The sequence below is a fragment of the Sus scrofa genome, chromosome 1 (genome assembly GCF_000003025.6).
Source record: "Sus scrofa isolate TJ Tabasco breed Duroc chromosome 1, Sscrofa11.1, whole genome shotgun sequence".
NCBI lineage: Eukaryota > Metazoa > Chordata > Mammalia > Artiodactyla > Suidae > Sus > Sus scrofa.
The window spans coordinates 270327109-270338828 of NC_010443.5; the positions used below are offsets into that span (position 1 = coordinate 270327109).

An 11720-nucleotide genomic window follows, 5' to 3' on the forward strand; every position below is an offset into this window, starting at 1 on the left:
GCAACCACAAGTCTGTTCTCCATGCCTGTGAGTCAGTTTCTGTTCTGTCGCTAGGTTCGTGTGGGCCCTATTTTGGCTTCTGCATCTAAGTGCTATCATATGGTATCTGCCCTTCTCTTTCTGACTGACTTCTCTTAGTATGAGCATCCCTAGTTGTATCCCTGTTGCTGCAGGTGGCATTATCTCATTCTTTGTATGGCCGAGTAGTATTCCATTTCATATATATGTACCACGTCTTCATGCATTCATCTGTCAATGGACATTTAGGTCGTGTCCACGTCTTGGCTATTGTGAGTGGTGCTGCCGTGACCAGAGGGGTGTCCTGCCTCTTTTGAATTGTAGATTTGTCTGGATATATGTTGAGGAAGGCAGGATGAATACTTGATTCTTTATCGGTTTTCAAAACGGTTTGAATTTCTAACATCCTCGAGAGGTGACTGGTGAAGTTTTTTTAAAAAAATAGGTGTAATCATTGATTTATGGATTTCAGTTTATTTGATGAGTTTCATCATATTTGCACGTGTTGTTTTTTTGTTTGGTTTGTTTGTTTCTTTCTTTTTTCTGCTCTTTAGGGCCACTCCCCTGGCATAGGGAGGTTCCCAGGCTAGGGGTTGAATCGGAGCTACAGCTGCCAGCCTACGCCACAGCCACAGCAACGTGGGATCCGAGCCGCGTCTGCGACCTACACCACAGTCTCGGCACCGCCGGATCCTTAACCCACGGAGTGAGGCCAGGGATCGAACACAACCTCATGGTTCCTAGTCGGATTCGTTAACCACTGAGCCAGGACGGGAACTCCGAAAGTGGCCCCTTTGGATCAGATACCTGCACGTGTGCAGTGGGGAGCAGGGACATTCAGTTTAAACAGAGGGGCGGAGCAGTTTATGGGAAGGACTGCGGATGGTACAGACAGTAACAAACATGACTGTCCCCCGTACTGCTGCTTAAAAAAAAATGTATTCAAGTGAAATTCACATAACATAAAATTAACCTTTTATTTTATTTTTTAGGACCACGCCTGTGGCGTATGGAAGTTCCCAGGCTAGGGGTCGAATCAGAGCTGCAGCTGTTGGCCTACGCCAGCCACAGCAACACGGGATCTTTAACCCACTGAGCAAGGTCAGGGATTGAACCCGAAACCTCATGGATACTAGTCAGATTTATTTCCTCTGCGCCACAATGGGAACTCTCCCTAAAACTAACCATTTTAGATGTTCCCTGGTGGCACAGTGGGTTAACTGTTCGTCATTGCTGTGATGCGGTTCGATTCCTGGTCCAGGAACTTCTGCATGCCACGGGTGTCCCTGCCGCCCCCAAAAGTTAATTGTTTTAAAGTGAACAATTCAGTGGCATTTCAGAGGTCCTCTTGGCAGGTTAAGATCCCGACAGAATGTCTGTGAGGATGCAGGTTCGATCCCTGGCCTCACTTAGTGGGTTAAGCATCTGGCATTGCCACGAGCTACAGCATAGGTTGCAGATGTGGCTTTGAGTTGACCCTTAGCCCTGGAGCTTCCATGCGCCATGGGTACTGCCCTAAAAAGAAAAAAAAAACAAACCAAGCCAAACCAAACCATCAGTGGCATTTAGTCCATTCACAATATTGTACAACCACTATCTCTATCCAGGTCTAGAACATTTGCCTCACTCCAAGGTAAAACTCCGTATCGGTTAAGCATTCCTTTCCCTGACCCCTGCCCCCATAACAAGCTTCTGGCAACTATAATTTGCTTCCTGCCTCTATTCTGGAAGTTTCATACAAATGGAATTATATAGTATGTGACCTTTTGTGTCTGGCTTCTTTCACTTAGCCTCATGTGTCAGGTTTCATCCTTGTTGTGGCATGTGTCAGTACTCCATTCCTTTTCGTGGCTGAGTAGTATTCCATTGTATGGATAGATCCCATTTTGCTTATCCAGTCATCCATGGAAGGACCTCTGAGTTGTTTACACTTTTTGGCAGTTGTGAGTAATATTGCTTTGTACATCGGCGTACATGGATTTGAGGACCTATTTTCAACTTTTTAGGGCACATACCTAGCAGTGAAATTGCTGGGTCATATAGTAACTGTATTTAATTTTTTTGAGGAACTGCCAAACTTTTCCACAGGAGCTGCATCATTTTACATTCCTACTAGAAATTGGTCAAGGATTCCAACATCTCCACACTCTCACCAACATTTGTTATTTTCATGTTTATTTATTGGGTGTGAAGTGGTGTCTCATTGTGGTTTTTTGTGTTTGTTTTTTTCTTGGCCACATCTTCTGTATGCAGAAGTTCCAGGACCAGGGATCAAACCTGTGCCAGAGCAGTGACCCAGGGCATTGCAGTAACAATACCAGATCCTTAACCTGCTGAGCCACCAGGGAGCTCCTCATTGTGGTTCTGATTTGCATTTCCCTGATGACTAATTCTTTTTTTTTTTTTTAACTTACTTTTCTTCCGCTTTTTAGGGCTGCACCTGCAGCATATGGAGGTTCCCAGGCTAGGGGTCGAATTGGAGCTCAGCACAGCCACAGCAACGCGGGATCCGAGCCGAGTCTGCGACCTACACCACAGCTCACGGCAATGCTGGATGTTTAACCCACTGAGCGAGGTCAGGGATCGAACCCGAGCCCTGATGGATACTAGGCAGATTTGTTACCACTGAGCCACAACGGGAAGTCTTTAAAAATTTTTTGTAAAGTATAGTTGATTTACAATGTTCTGTCAATTTCTGCTGTACAGCCAAGTGACCCAGTCATCCGTATATATACATTCTTGTTCTTATATTATCTTCCATCATGTTCTATCACAAGTGATTGGATATAGTTCCCTGTGCTCTACAGCAGGCCCTCATTGCTTATCCATTCTAAATGTAATAGTTTGCATCCACTCACCCCAAACTTCCCTGATGACTAATTCTGCTGAGCATCTTTCCATGTGCCTACTGGCCAGGGCACACCTTGTTCTTAACAGGTGCAAACTGTTCTATCCTGCGGCTCTATCTGTACTTATCCATCCCCTGACAGGGGACCCTGAGCGTGCGCCCTCTCTTTTAATTTTGCTATTTCCTTCTCTCCTTCCTTCTTTCCTTCTTTTTTTTTTTTTTTTTTTTTTTTTTTTTTTGTCTTTTTGCCATTTCTTGGGCCGCTCCCACGGCATGTGGAGGTTCCCAGGCTAGGGGTCGAATCGGAGCTGTAGCCACCGGCCAACACCAGAGCCACAGCAACGTGGGATCCAAGACACGTCTGCAACCTACACCATAGCTCACAGCAACGCCAGATGCTTAACCCACTGAGCGGGGCCAGGGATCGAACCTGCAACCTCATGGTTCCTAGTCAGATTCGTTAACCTCTGAGCCACGACGGGAACTCCCCTTCTTTCTTTTATCTCATTTTTGGCTGCCCCGTGGCAGTATGGAGCTCCCGGGCCTGGGATCAGATCCGAGCCGCAGTTTCGACCGAAACCACAGCTGCAGCAACACAGGACCCTTAACCCACTGTGCTGGGCCAGGGTTTGAACCTGCGTCCCAGTGCTCCCAAGATACCTCTGATCCTGTTGCACCGTAGTGGGAGCTTCTGCTTTATTTCTTGGGGATAAATATGAAGCACCCCATGTGTGGATCGGAAGGTGTGAGCAGTTTTAGGACTTTTGACGTGGAATGCCACCCTGTCGCCTCATTGACTCCCGCTGACTCTGTGTCCCTGGCCGCCAGCTCCCAACCCGCTCCGCCTGCTTGTGTTTTCCAGATGCCTGGGAACCACTCGCCTCCTCCCGTGCCATGAGGCCGCCTCCGCCCCGACGCCACCCTCCCGTGCCCATCCCGCCTTTCTCCGCATCCACACCCGGCCGGGCTGCCCCGGGACGGCGAGGCCCGGCTCTCCTCTGCCCTGCCCCGCACACACCCGCCGCCTGAAGCCACCGGCTCCAATTGCCAACATCCTTTGCTTGTCCAGAAAACACCACCACGGATGGGAAAAGGCTTCCAGCCCTCTGCAAAACCAAGGACTCGGCTGCTTCGCAGGCAGCCTCTCGGTCCCTCCTGCTCTCCTGCGTGTGTGCTTTTTTTTTTTCTAATTTCAAATAGACAATTGAAAAAGGAAAAACAAACAAACAAACAAACTACCTTCTGTCCTAGAAGATTCAGACTGACAGATGGGGAGAAGGCCTCGGGGAGAACTCTGCCTCCCGCCTCGACCTTTGCAGCCGGAGAACCCACTGCGGTCATGGCCTCGGCCACGGTCCCTCGGGGCTGTGGCGCGGGGCGGGGGGCGCCTGCCTGCCGAACGGGGTTTGTCGTCTCATCCTCGAGCAGCCAAACCACCTGTGTGGCTAGGATGATGAATTACGATGATGCTGATTTTTTGTGATAACAGTATTGTGCTATTTGTGGGAAAAGTGAGGGTTTTTTTTTTTATATATATATACCTATCTAATTGATCTCTTTTATTTATTGGTTGTTAACTGTTGCTGCTGCCTCGTGTGTCCAGCGCTCCGGGGATGCGGAGCCCACCGTTTACACGTGCTTGGGAGGATGGTGGCTGGCAGCGGCCAAGAAGCCAAAAACCTTTTTGTTTTCTTCTTTTGAGATACTGTGCTTCATGTTTGGAGAGGGGCAAGGTGGGCTTCTGAAATGGCTAATGCACTGTTCCCCCAGCCCGAATGTCTCCTCTTTAGAACTCTTTCTCTGCCCCCAGTTCCCACATCTCTCTGTCCCGTGTTGTCCTCTGGGTCCAACAGGGACCATCTCTCAGTTTCTCGGCTCTCGCTTTGGTGTTGGCGGTGACGTGGGGGATGGCGGGGCTTGTGCTGAGCCTGGGAGCCAGGACAGGGGCCTGGGTACCTAAGGAGCGAGGGAAGAGGGGGTGACAGGTGTAAAGGCTGCCTCTCCGTCCTTGGCGGCTTTTGAGAATAGGGGCTCCCGCCTTCCTGCTCCCTCATCCAGTGTGGACAGTATCCCTCTGCCCTTCCTTCTTTTAGCTCAAAAGCTGGGAAGGAGCAGGGAGAGAAGGGACTTGGAGAATCCTGTTCACGTAGCTTCTCGGGCCGTGGCCCATGTGTGTTCACAGGAAGCTTCTAGCCCTGCCTGCCGCTGAGACAGGGCAGCCTCAGAACTGTCGGCAGGAAAGCCAGATGACTTTGGACCAGGAACTAGGTGCCCAAGGCTGGCCCTTTGCTCTGTGCCTGGGGGCACGCCCCTGCCCTCTCTGGGCCCCAGCTGCCCCAGCCGCAGAGCCAAGAAGCCTGGACTGGCGGATCTGAAGGCTCTCCTCTGGTTGATGCTAATTCTAAGCTTGGGTTTCCTGCAGTTGGTGATTCTGCGGTCTGTGGCTGAGTTTCCTGAGCCCAGCAGATGTGGGCACTGTCTGGGTTGCTGTTTTGTCCCTTGGCATGAATCTCCAGGGACATGGCAGCCGCTGGTCGCGGTGTGTGGGTTCAGATGACACATCTGGTCCCTCCCCGCGGTGCTTCCTGGTTCCTCCTGCCCTCGGGAGCTATTTTGCAGCCCCAAGCTCGACCTCACCCAGGGAAGGCTTCCAGCGGGAGAAGCAGTCTCCCAGAATGTGCAGGGCCGGGCCGGAGTCTAGAATCCCTGCTTCTCCTTTGCAAAGTCAGCATCCATCTTTTTCTGCTCATCGCGGCCCCAGGAGAGGAGAAGCTGGCCCTCGCCCCAACTTGGAATTTTCTTTGGCGTCCATTTTGCTCTTCCCCAGGAGGCCAGAGCTTCTCTAGCTCGTGAGTCCTCAGCCAGCAGACCCTCTGCCTGAGAGCAGCTCTGCCAGTGGGGGGCTCGTGTGTCCGCTCCTGTAGGCTGGACTGCGAGGCCAGCCCTTACCTCTTCCTTCTTGCGTTCCTTCGCGGGCCCTCTGGCTGCCCTCTGCCTCCAATGGAAGCCCCCCCCCCGCCCCCTACCCCTAATCCTGCAGAGACAGGTGCAGTAGTTCCATTTTCACAGGCGACTTTGAAGCCTGGGTTCTTTGAGGCCCCTGCAGTCACCGACCTGCTCCGGCCGCTGGCCCAGGAGGCCCAGGACTCACCACCAAATCCCGCAGTTCCTCAGCCTGGCTCTGACCTGGGGCCCTAGGGCAGGAGGTGAGCTTGGTGGCTTGGGGCCGGCGGGGAGAGGGGAGCGGGGCCTTCCTCCAGGTCAGCTGACTTCTCTGGCCTCCGCCTGAGCCTCGATTTGCCTCTCCGGCCCAGTGGGCAGGGGCTGTCGTGCAGCCTGCCCTGGAGGCATCGCGGTAAAGGGCTTGCGGCCGAGAATGAGCCAGGGTTAAGCATGCGGGGCCCGCCAGCTGAGGCGTCCGTCCCCAGGCATCCAGGGAGATCTGCGTGCAAGGCTTCCCTCCCACCTCCTCGCCTTTTGGCCTTTTGTTTTGGAGCCATGGGTGTGGCTTTTGGCCTTAGCTGGCAGTACCATGGATGCACGCCCCAGGCACACCGAGTCCACCCCCGGAGACGGTCCAGAGCTGCCAGTCGGAGGCCGCTCTTCTTCCTGGCAGGGTGCTGGACACTGGCCATTTTTGCCCAAGGTTGCTGGCAGGGGGCAGTTCTGTCCCCTCCTCTGACCGGATCTCTAGCTGCAGCACCCTGGGAGCCCTGAGCAGCCTGTGGGCCTCGCTCCTCAGCCCCATGTTGCACCTGAGGCCCACCCCCATCAGCTGCTGCTCTCTGGGGCTGCCTGATCAGCCGGGAGCCAGGCTCTCTGTCCCTCTGCTGACCCTTGCTCTCCAGCCCAGGAGCAGGGACCAGCCTTGGGCAGCCCATCTGCAGTGGCCCTGGTCTCTTTCTCACCGTGTCCGCTGCTCACTCCGTGTTGATGGTACTTAGAGAACGCCGCGAGTTTGTAGTATTTCACCAGGCAATGTTTAGAGTCGTGTCGAAAGGCAAACCTGTGTGTCCTCTTTCCCTGAAACGCTTTTCATTTTGACAGCCAACTGCCTAGATGACAGATGCACCTGGGCTTTCGGGGACATTGTGTCTTCTCTAGGGGGTTGGGGGATGGGAAGAGGCAGAAAAAGCCCCACTGCTCACCTAGAGGAAAGCCACCTGATTCCCAGCGGTTTCAGTGTCTAAGGGATGGAAGGGAAGGCGGGCACGCCCCCTGGTGGCGATGAGCCGTGACGGCATGTGGGGGCCCTGACCTGCCGCATAGGTGATTTGAGAGGGGAGGCTGCGGATGGGGAGGTGAAGAGGGGGCTGTGATCTCACCCAGACCCTGGGCTTCCTGCCCCACCTTTTGGCAGCATGTCTCCCAGACGCCTCTCTTCCTGATCAACCCCGGGGGATGGCAAGTGAATTAGCATCAAAGGCGCTGTGATGAGAAGCCTCGCCCCACCCTTTTTTAATATCTGCGGAATAAACGCAATGGTTGATTTTTGAACGAATAAAAGGCTTTTGTTGAATAAACAGCTCGTCCCATCTTCTGTCTTGGCATCTAGGCATTGCAGGCTTTGTCTCCCCCAGATCGGGACAAACGCAGAATCCCCAGTAGGTGGTACATTTCTGTTTTCGTGCGTCCTTGTCACGGGCTCCCAGTCTGACTCAGTGACCGGCGCTCTCCAGGAATCTGGGCAAGTCGCTTCTACTCATTGGGACTCAGTGTCTCCATCCGTCAGATGGGAGTGAGTCTGCTCAGCCCATGTCGCAGGGCCATTGTGGGGAGCAGCTATGAGCCGTATCATCATCAAAGCCTTTGGCCAAGGTGAAAGGCCACTGTGGCCATCTGAATTGTCACGGTGCCCCCACCCAGAGCCTGTGACTGTGGAATGGATTTTGAGCAACTGTTACTGCGGAAAAAAAAAAAAAAAAAAAAAAAAAGCAATGTTTTCTGGGTGTTTGGTTTTCTTTGTTTGCCTTCCCAACCCTCTCTGAGCCTCTTTTGGGGGTGCAGTCCTGTCTGAATCTACCAGTGTGTGTCTCTGGGGGAGGGGCAGGCCCTTGCCTTGGTGGTGCAGGTGGGGGCAGGGCGAGGCCCCGGGATGGACAGGGGCCACAGGGCATGCCCAGGCCTCCTCTTGCGCTCCTGTCGTGTTGTGTGTCATCCCTGTCGTGTCAATTAAACACGCTTCCTGATTTGTCTTTGCCTCCCTGTGTGGACCTGTTGCTTTGTCTGTATCTTCTGTGTTTTCATTTTAGGGTTCTTCTTCCTCCTGTGACACCCTTCCTCTTGCATTGGGGGTTGTCTGCCCAGCTTCCCCAAGAGAAAGAATGTGCAGACTGAGAACCTTGGGAATAATGATTAACCCAGAACGTTTCAAGGAGTGTTTCTAGGAAGCCAGGAATTTGGCAGAGGGAACCCCCTCCCCTCCATATCGCTCCAGCATTTCCATTCCCACCTGTTTCATCACTTGGGGGTCTCTAAAGGGCTTCTCGAAAGATTTAACGATGTTTAAAAACATTGGCCGAAACCAGTGGTTCTCAGAGTTGGGTGTCGTCAGAATCACTTGGGGGCTTGAGAAAACCCACGTTGCCAGCCTCACATCCAGAGTTTCTGATGAGCTGGGTTTGGGCTGAGTCTTAAGAATGTACATTTCAGGGAGTTTCTGTGGTAGCTCAGTGGGTTAAGAACCCGACACAGTGTCCTTGAGGATGTGGGTTCCATCCCTGGCCTCGCTCCGTGGGTTAAGGTTCTGGTGTTGCTGCAAGCTGTGCTGTAGTTCGCAGATGCGGCTTGGATCCAGTGTTGCTGCAGCTGTGGTATAGGCTGGCAGCTGCAGCTCCAATTCAGCCCCTTGCCCAGGAACTTCCATGTGCCACAGGTATGGCCGTAAAAAGAAGAAGAAGACAAAAAAAGAATGTGCATTTCTCATAAGTTCCCTGGCTGTGCTGATGCCGCTGGTCTGGAACCCCACTCTGGGGACCCCTGGGGATGTCCAGCTGGGTTCTAAAGAGGAGTCCGCCCTCCACTTGCCAGGGATTCAGGCTCATCATTCACCTGCCGGTGACTTTTGCACCTGTCACATGTCAGGCACCGAGAGCCCAGGGCCTAGTTACTCAACCAAGGGGAAGGGTGTGTTGGGAGGGGTGGTGGGGAGGTGAGTAGCTCCCATGGTGGGGTGGGGGGGTTGTCTCAGAAAGACACCCCATGCTTTGTCAGTGTGGCTACCCTCTGCCCTCAGCCTGGACCCTGGCATCTTGGAGGGGCCTCCTCTTTCTCATAGTTCAGCAACCAAGCGATTGATCAATACACGTGGTGTGGGCCCCTCATGTGCCTGGTATTAGGGGTGGGTGGGGGATCCGAGGAGGCAATGGTCTTTGCCTCCTAGAGTTTACTGAAGAAACATGAGTTAGGAGAACCATAAAAGGCAATGCTCCATCAAGAGCATGGGTGCTGGTTAGAGTCAGGGCACCGCTCTTGGGCAAAGGCTCTTGAAAGGCACTTGCATGTGTGGGTTGATGAGATCAAGCAGCCAATGTTGGAATGAGCCACCACCTGCAAAAACAGGTTGCGTTTCACAGTTGGTTTTGAGAAAGGACTCATCAGACCAATGCCACCTGGGAGACAAAGCCAGAGGGCCCAACATAACTCTCACTTTGATGCTGAAGCCACAGAGAAGGGAGGGCAACGATGGTGCCCTCCGTGCCCACACTGGGCACCCAGCGTCCTACCTTGCTCTGGCAGGGCCTGGAGAGAAGGTGCTGGAAGACACACGGGAGGGAATCAAAGACAGCGTGGGAAAGCAGCATGGGAGAGTGGCTGGGGGCACAGCTTCCAGAATCAGACCTGGTTCTCAGCCAGCCTCCACCGCTTGACATTGGGCGTGTATTCGAACTGATGGGGTTTTCTGGTAAAAATGTGGACCCCAGTTAGAGACAGGCAATGATGCCACAGCCCCCCCCAGACAACATTACAACAAAAGCAAATCTTAGGTCAAATTCTGCTAAATGTTCAAATATTTACTAGCAAGAAGGTGCAAAGGTACAAAAGACTTGCCTGTTCAGAGAGTGGGGGGACCCAGCACCCCAGGGACCCCAGGGGCCCCAGAGCACAGCTCTGAAAACCTCAGGCTGTGGGCTGTCTTCCTTGGTGGTACAAAGATGTTCCGTTCCCTGGAATCTTTCTGGCAACGATTTCTCTCCATCACACACTTCTCTTATGAAAAATGATTCCTAACATCCTTTGGCTAATGAATAAACTCTGTGGTGTAGATTTTAATTACAATGCATATTGAAAAGGTTAATGGAGAGCAGATGCCTGACTAGGGTGTTTCAAATACTAAGGGACTGTCATTGAGGTGGAGACTGGAGGTAATTTACATGCACACGTGCTCAGATGCCACGATGCCTCTGAAGCATTCAAAGCCAAAGCGCTGGGAAGCCCAGGATCCAGCTCAAAGGTGAAGGTGTCTGGGGCAGTGTGTCCTGAGGATGGGGAGCCCTCAGTGGGTGCTAGCTGTCCCTGGTGGTGGCTCTGGTCTTTTCCAGGCAGGCTTGAGAGGTGTCTATGGGGACGAGGTTTGGAGACCCCGATGTTGTGGGCACGTGATGGGTCGTCGTCCCTTGCTCTGGATCAGGTTGCAGTCTGCACTGACCTCCCCCTGACTCAGGCTACCTTGGGCAGATCACTGGGTGGAAGCCCAGAGGAGGCATAGCCCTGGCCACTTCCTTCGCATCTGGGCCAACCAATTTACCAGGCTGGCTCAGACTGGCTGCTGTTCTCTGTGACAGCATGGGTGAACCCCCTCCCCACTTTTTCCCACTGTGAGCCTATCCCTCCTGCCCTCTGCAAACCCCAAATGCACGTCTGCATGATAGACAGCATCTCCCTAAATCTTACTCCCTGGATCCCAGCTCAGGGCATCACCAAGCATGGAGAAGAGAAGAAAAAGACAAGTGGGCAGTGGGCGGGAGGGTGAGGAATGCAATGCAGACCCCTGTCCTGATGTGGCCACCCCCTCCCTGCCACCTTTCTGGGGGGGTCCACTGCAGCCGGCCCAGCCACTGGGGCATGTCCCTCTGTGACAGCGCCTGGCTCACCTCCAGGGTCAGAAACTTTGTAGCCCCTAGTTCCCTGGCTGGGAAGAGGCTGGGAAGGTCCCAAGTTTAGGAAAAGGTGAGCTTGCATAGGTAGGATGGTGCCTTCTGCTTGTTCGCGTATACCTTAACCCTGCTACAGTGGTGCCCAGGGCTGCTTGTGGAAGAAAGGACTACATTTCCCAGCATCCCTTGTAGCTGGGGGTGGCCACGTGACTTGCTTCTCACCAATGGGATGAGAGCAATGAACCCAACTTCCCTTTCTCTTCCCCCTTCCTGCTGGCTGGACCTCCGATTCCGAAACCACTTTCCTGGCTGTTTCTGTGACGCCGTGAAGCGGCCGCACCAGCCCTGGACCATTTGCACTGGGATTGTTAGGAGGGAGGGAAACACAGCTCTAAGATGATTAAGTCCTCTGGGGTCTCGGCCACATTTGAACTCAGCTTAATACACTGAGTGATCCACTGGGTCATTTTAAATGAGTGGATGCCGCTTACACATGTTTGCATCTACACTGGCACCACTGCCAGAGGGATTTAGTAAAAAACCATGCAGTGCAAGGCGCTCCCCTTGTGACCTCTTCTCTCCCAGGTCGTTCCTTCCCCCTCTTCCTTTTTCATCTTTCCCCCATGTCCACTCCTCCATGGGCTCAGGGGGCTGAGGGTCCCAGTGGGAAGGATGCCTGGAGGGAGGGCTTTCTTTTGCCGAAGGACGAGGACGTGAGGGCTAGGCAGAGCCCAGCACCCTGCAGGCTGGCCGCACAC

At 53.3% G+C, this 11720-nt stretch overlaps 1 protein-coding gene across 3 annotated transcripts in view; it reads left to right on the forward strand.

The window, feature by feature from the left end:
- Positions 1-7800, forward strand: part of NCS1 (neuronal calcium sensor 1) — a 60405-nt gene extending 52605 nt beyond the window's left edge. For 2 of the 3 annotated variants that reach the window (XM_003122241.5, XM_021070205.1), the window contains exon 8: positions 3729-7391. The gene's annotated coding sequence lies outside the window, so the exon portion shown is untranslated. Of the gene's footprint in view, positions 1-3728 lie in introns of all 3 variants that reach the window. The other variant, XM_021070198.1, reaches the window with a different exon arrangement.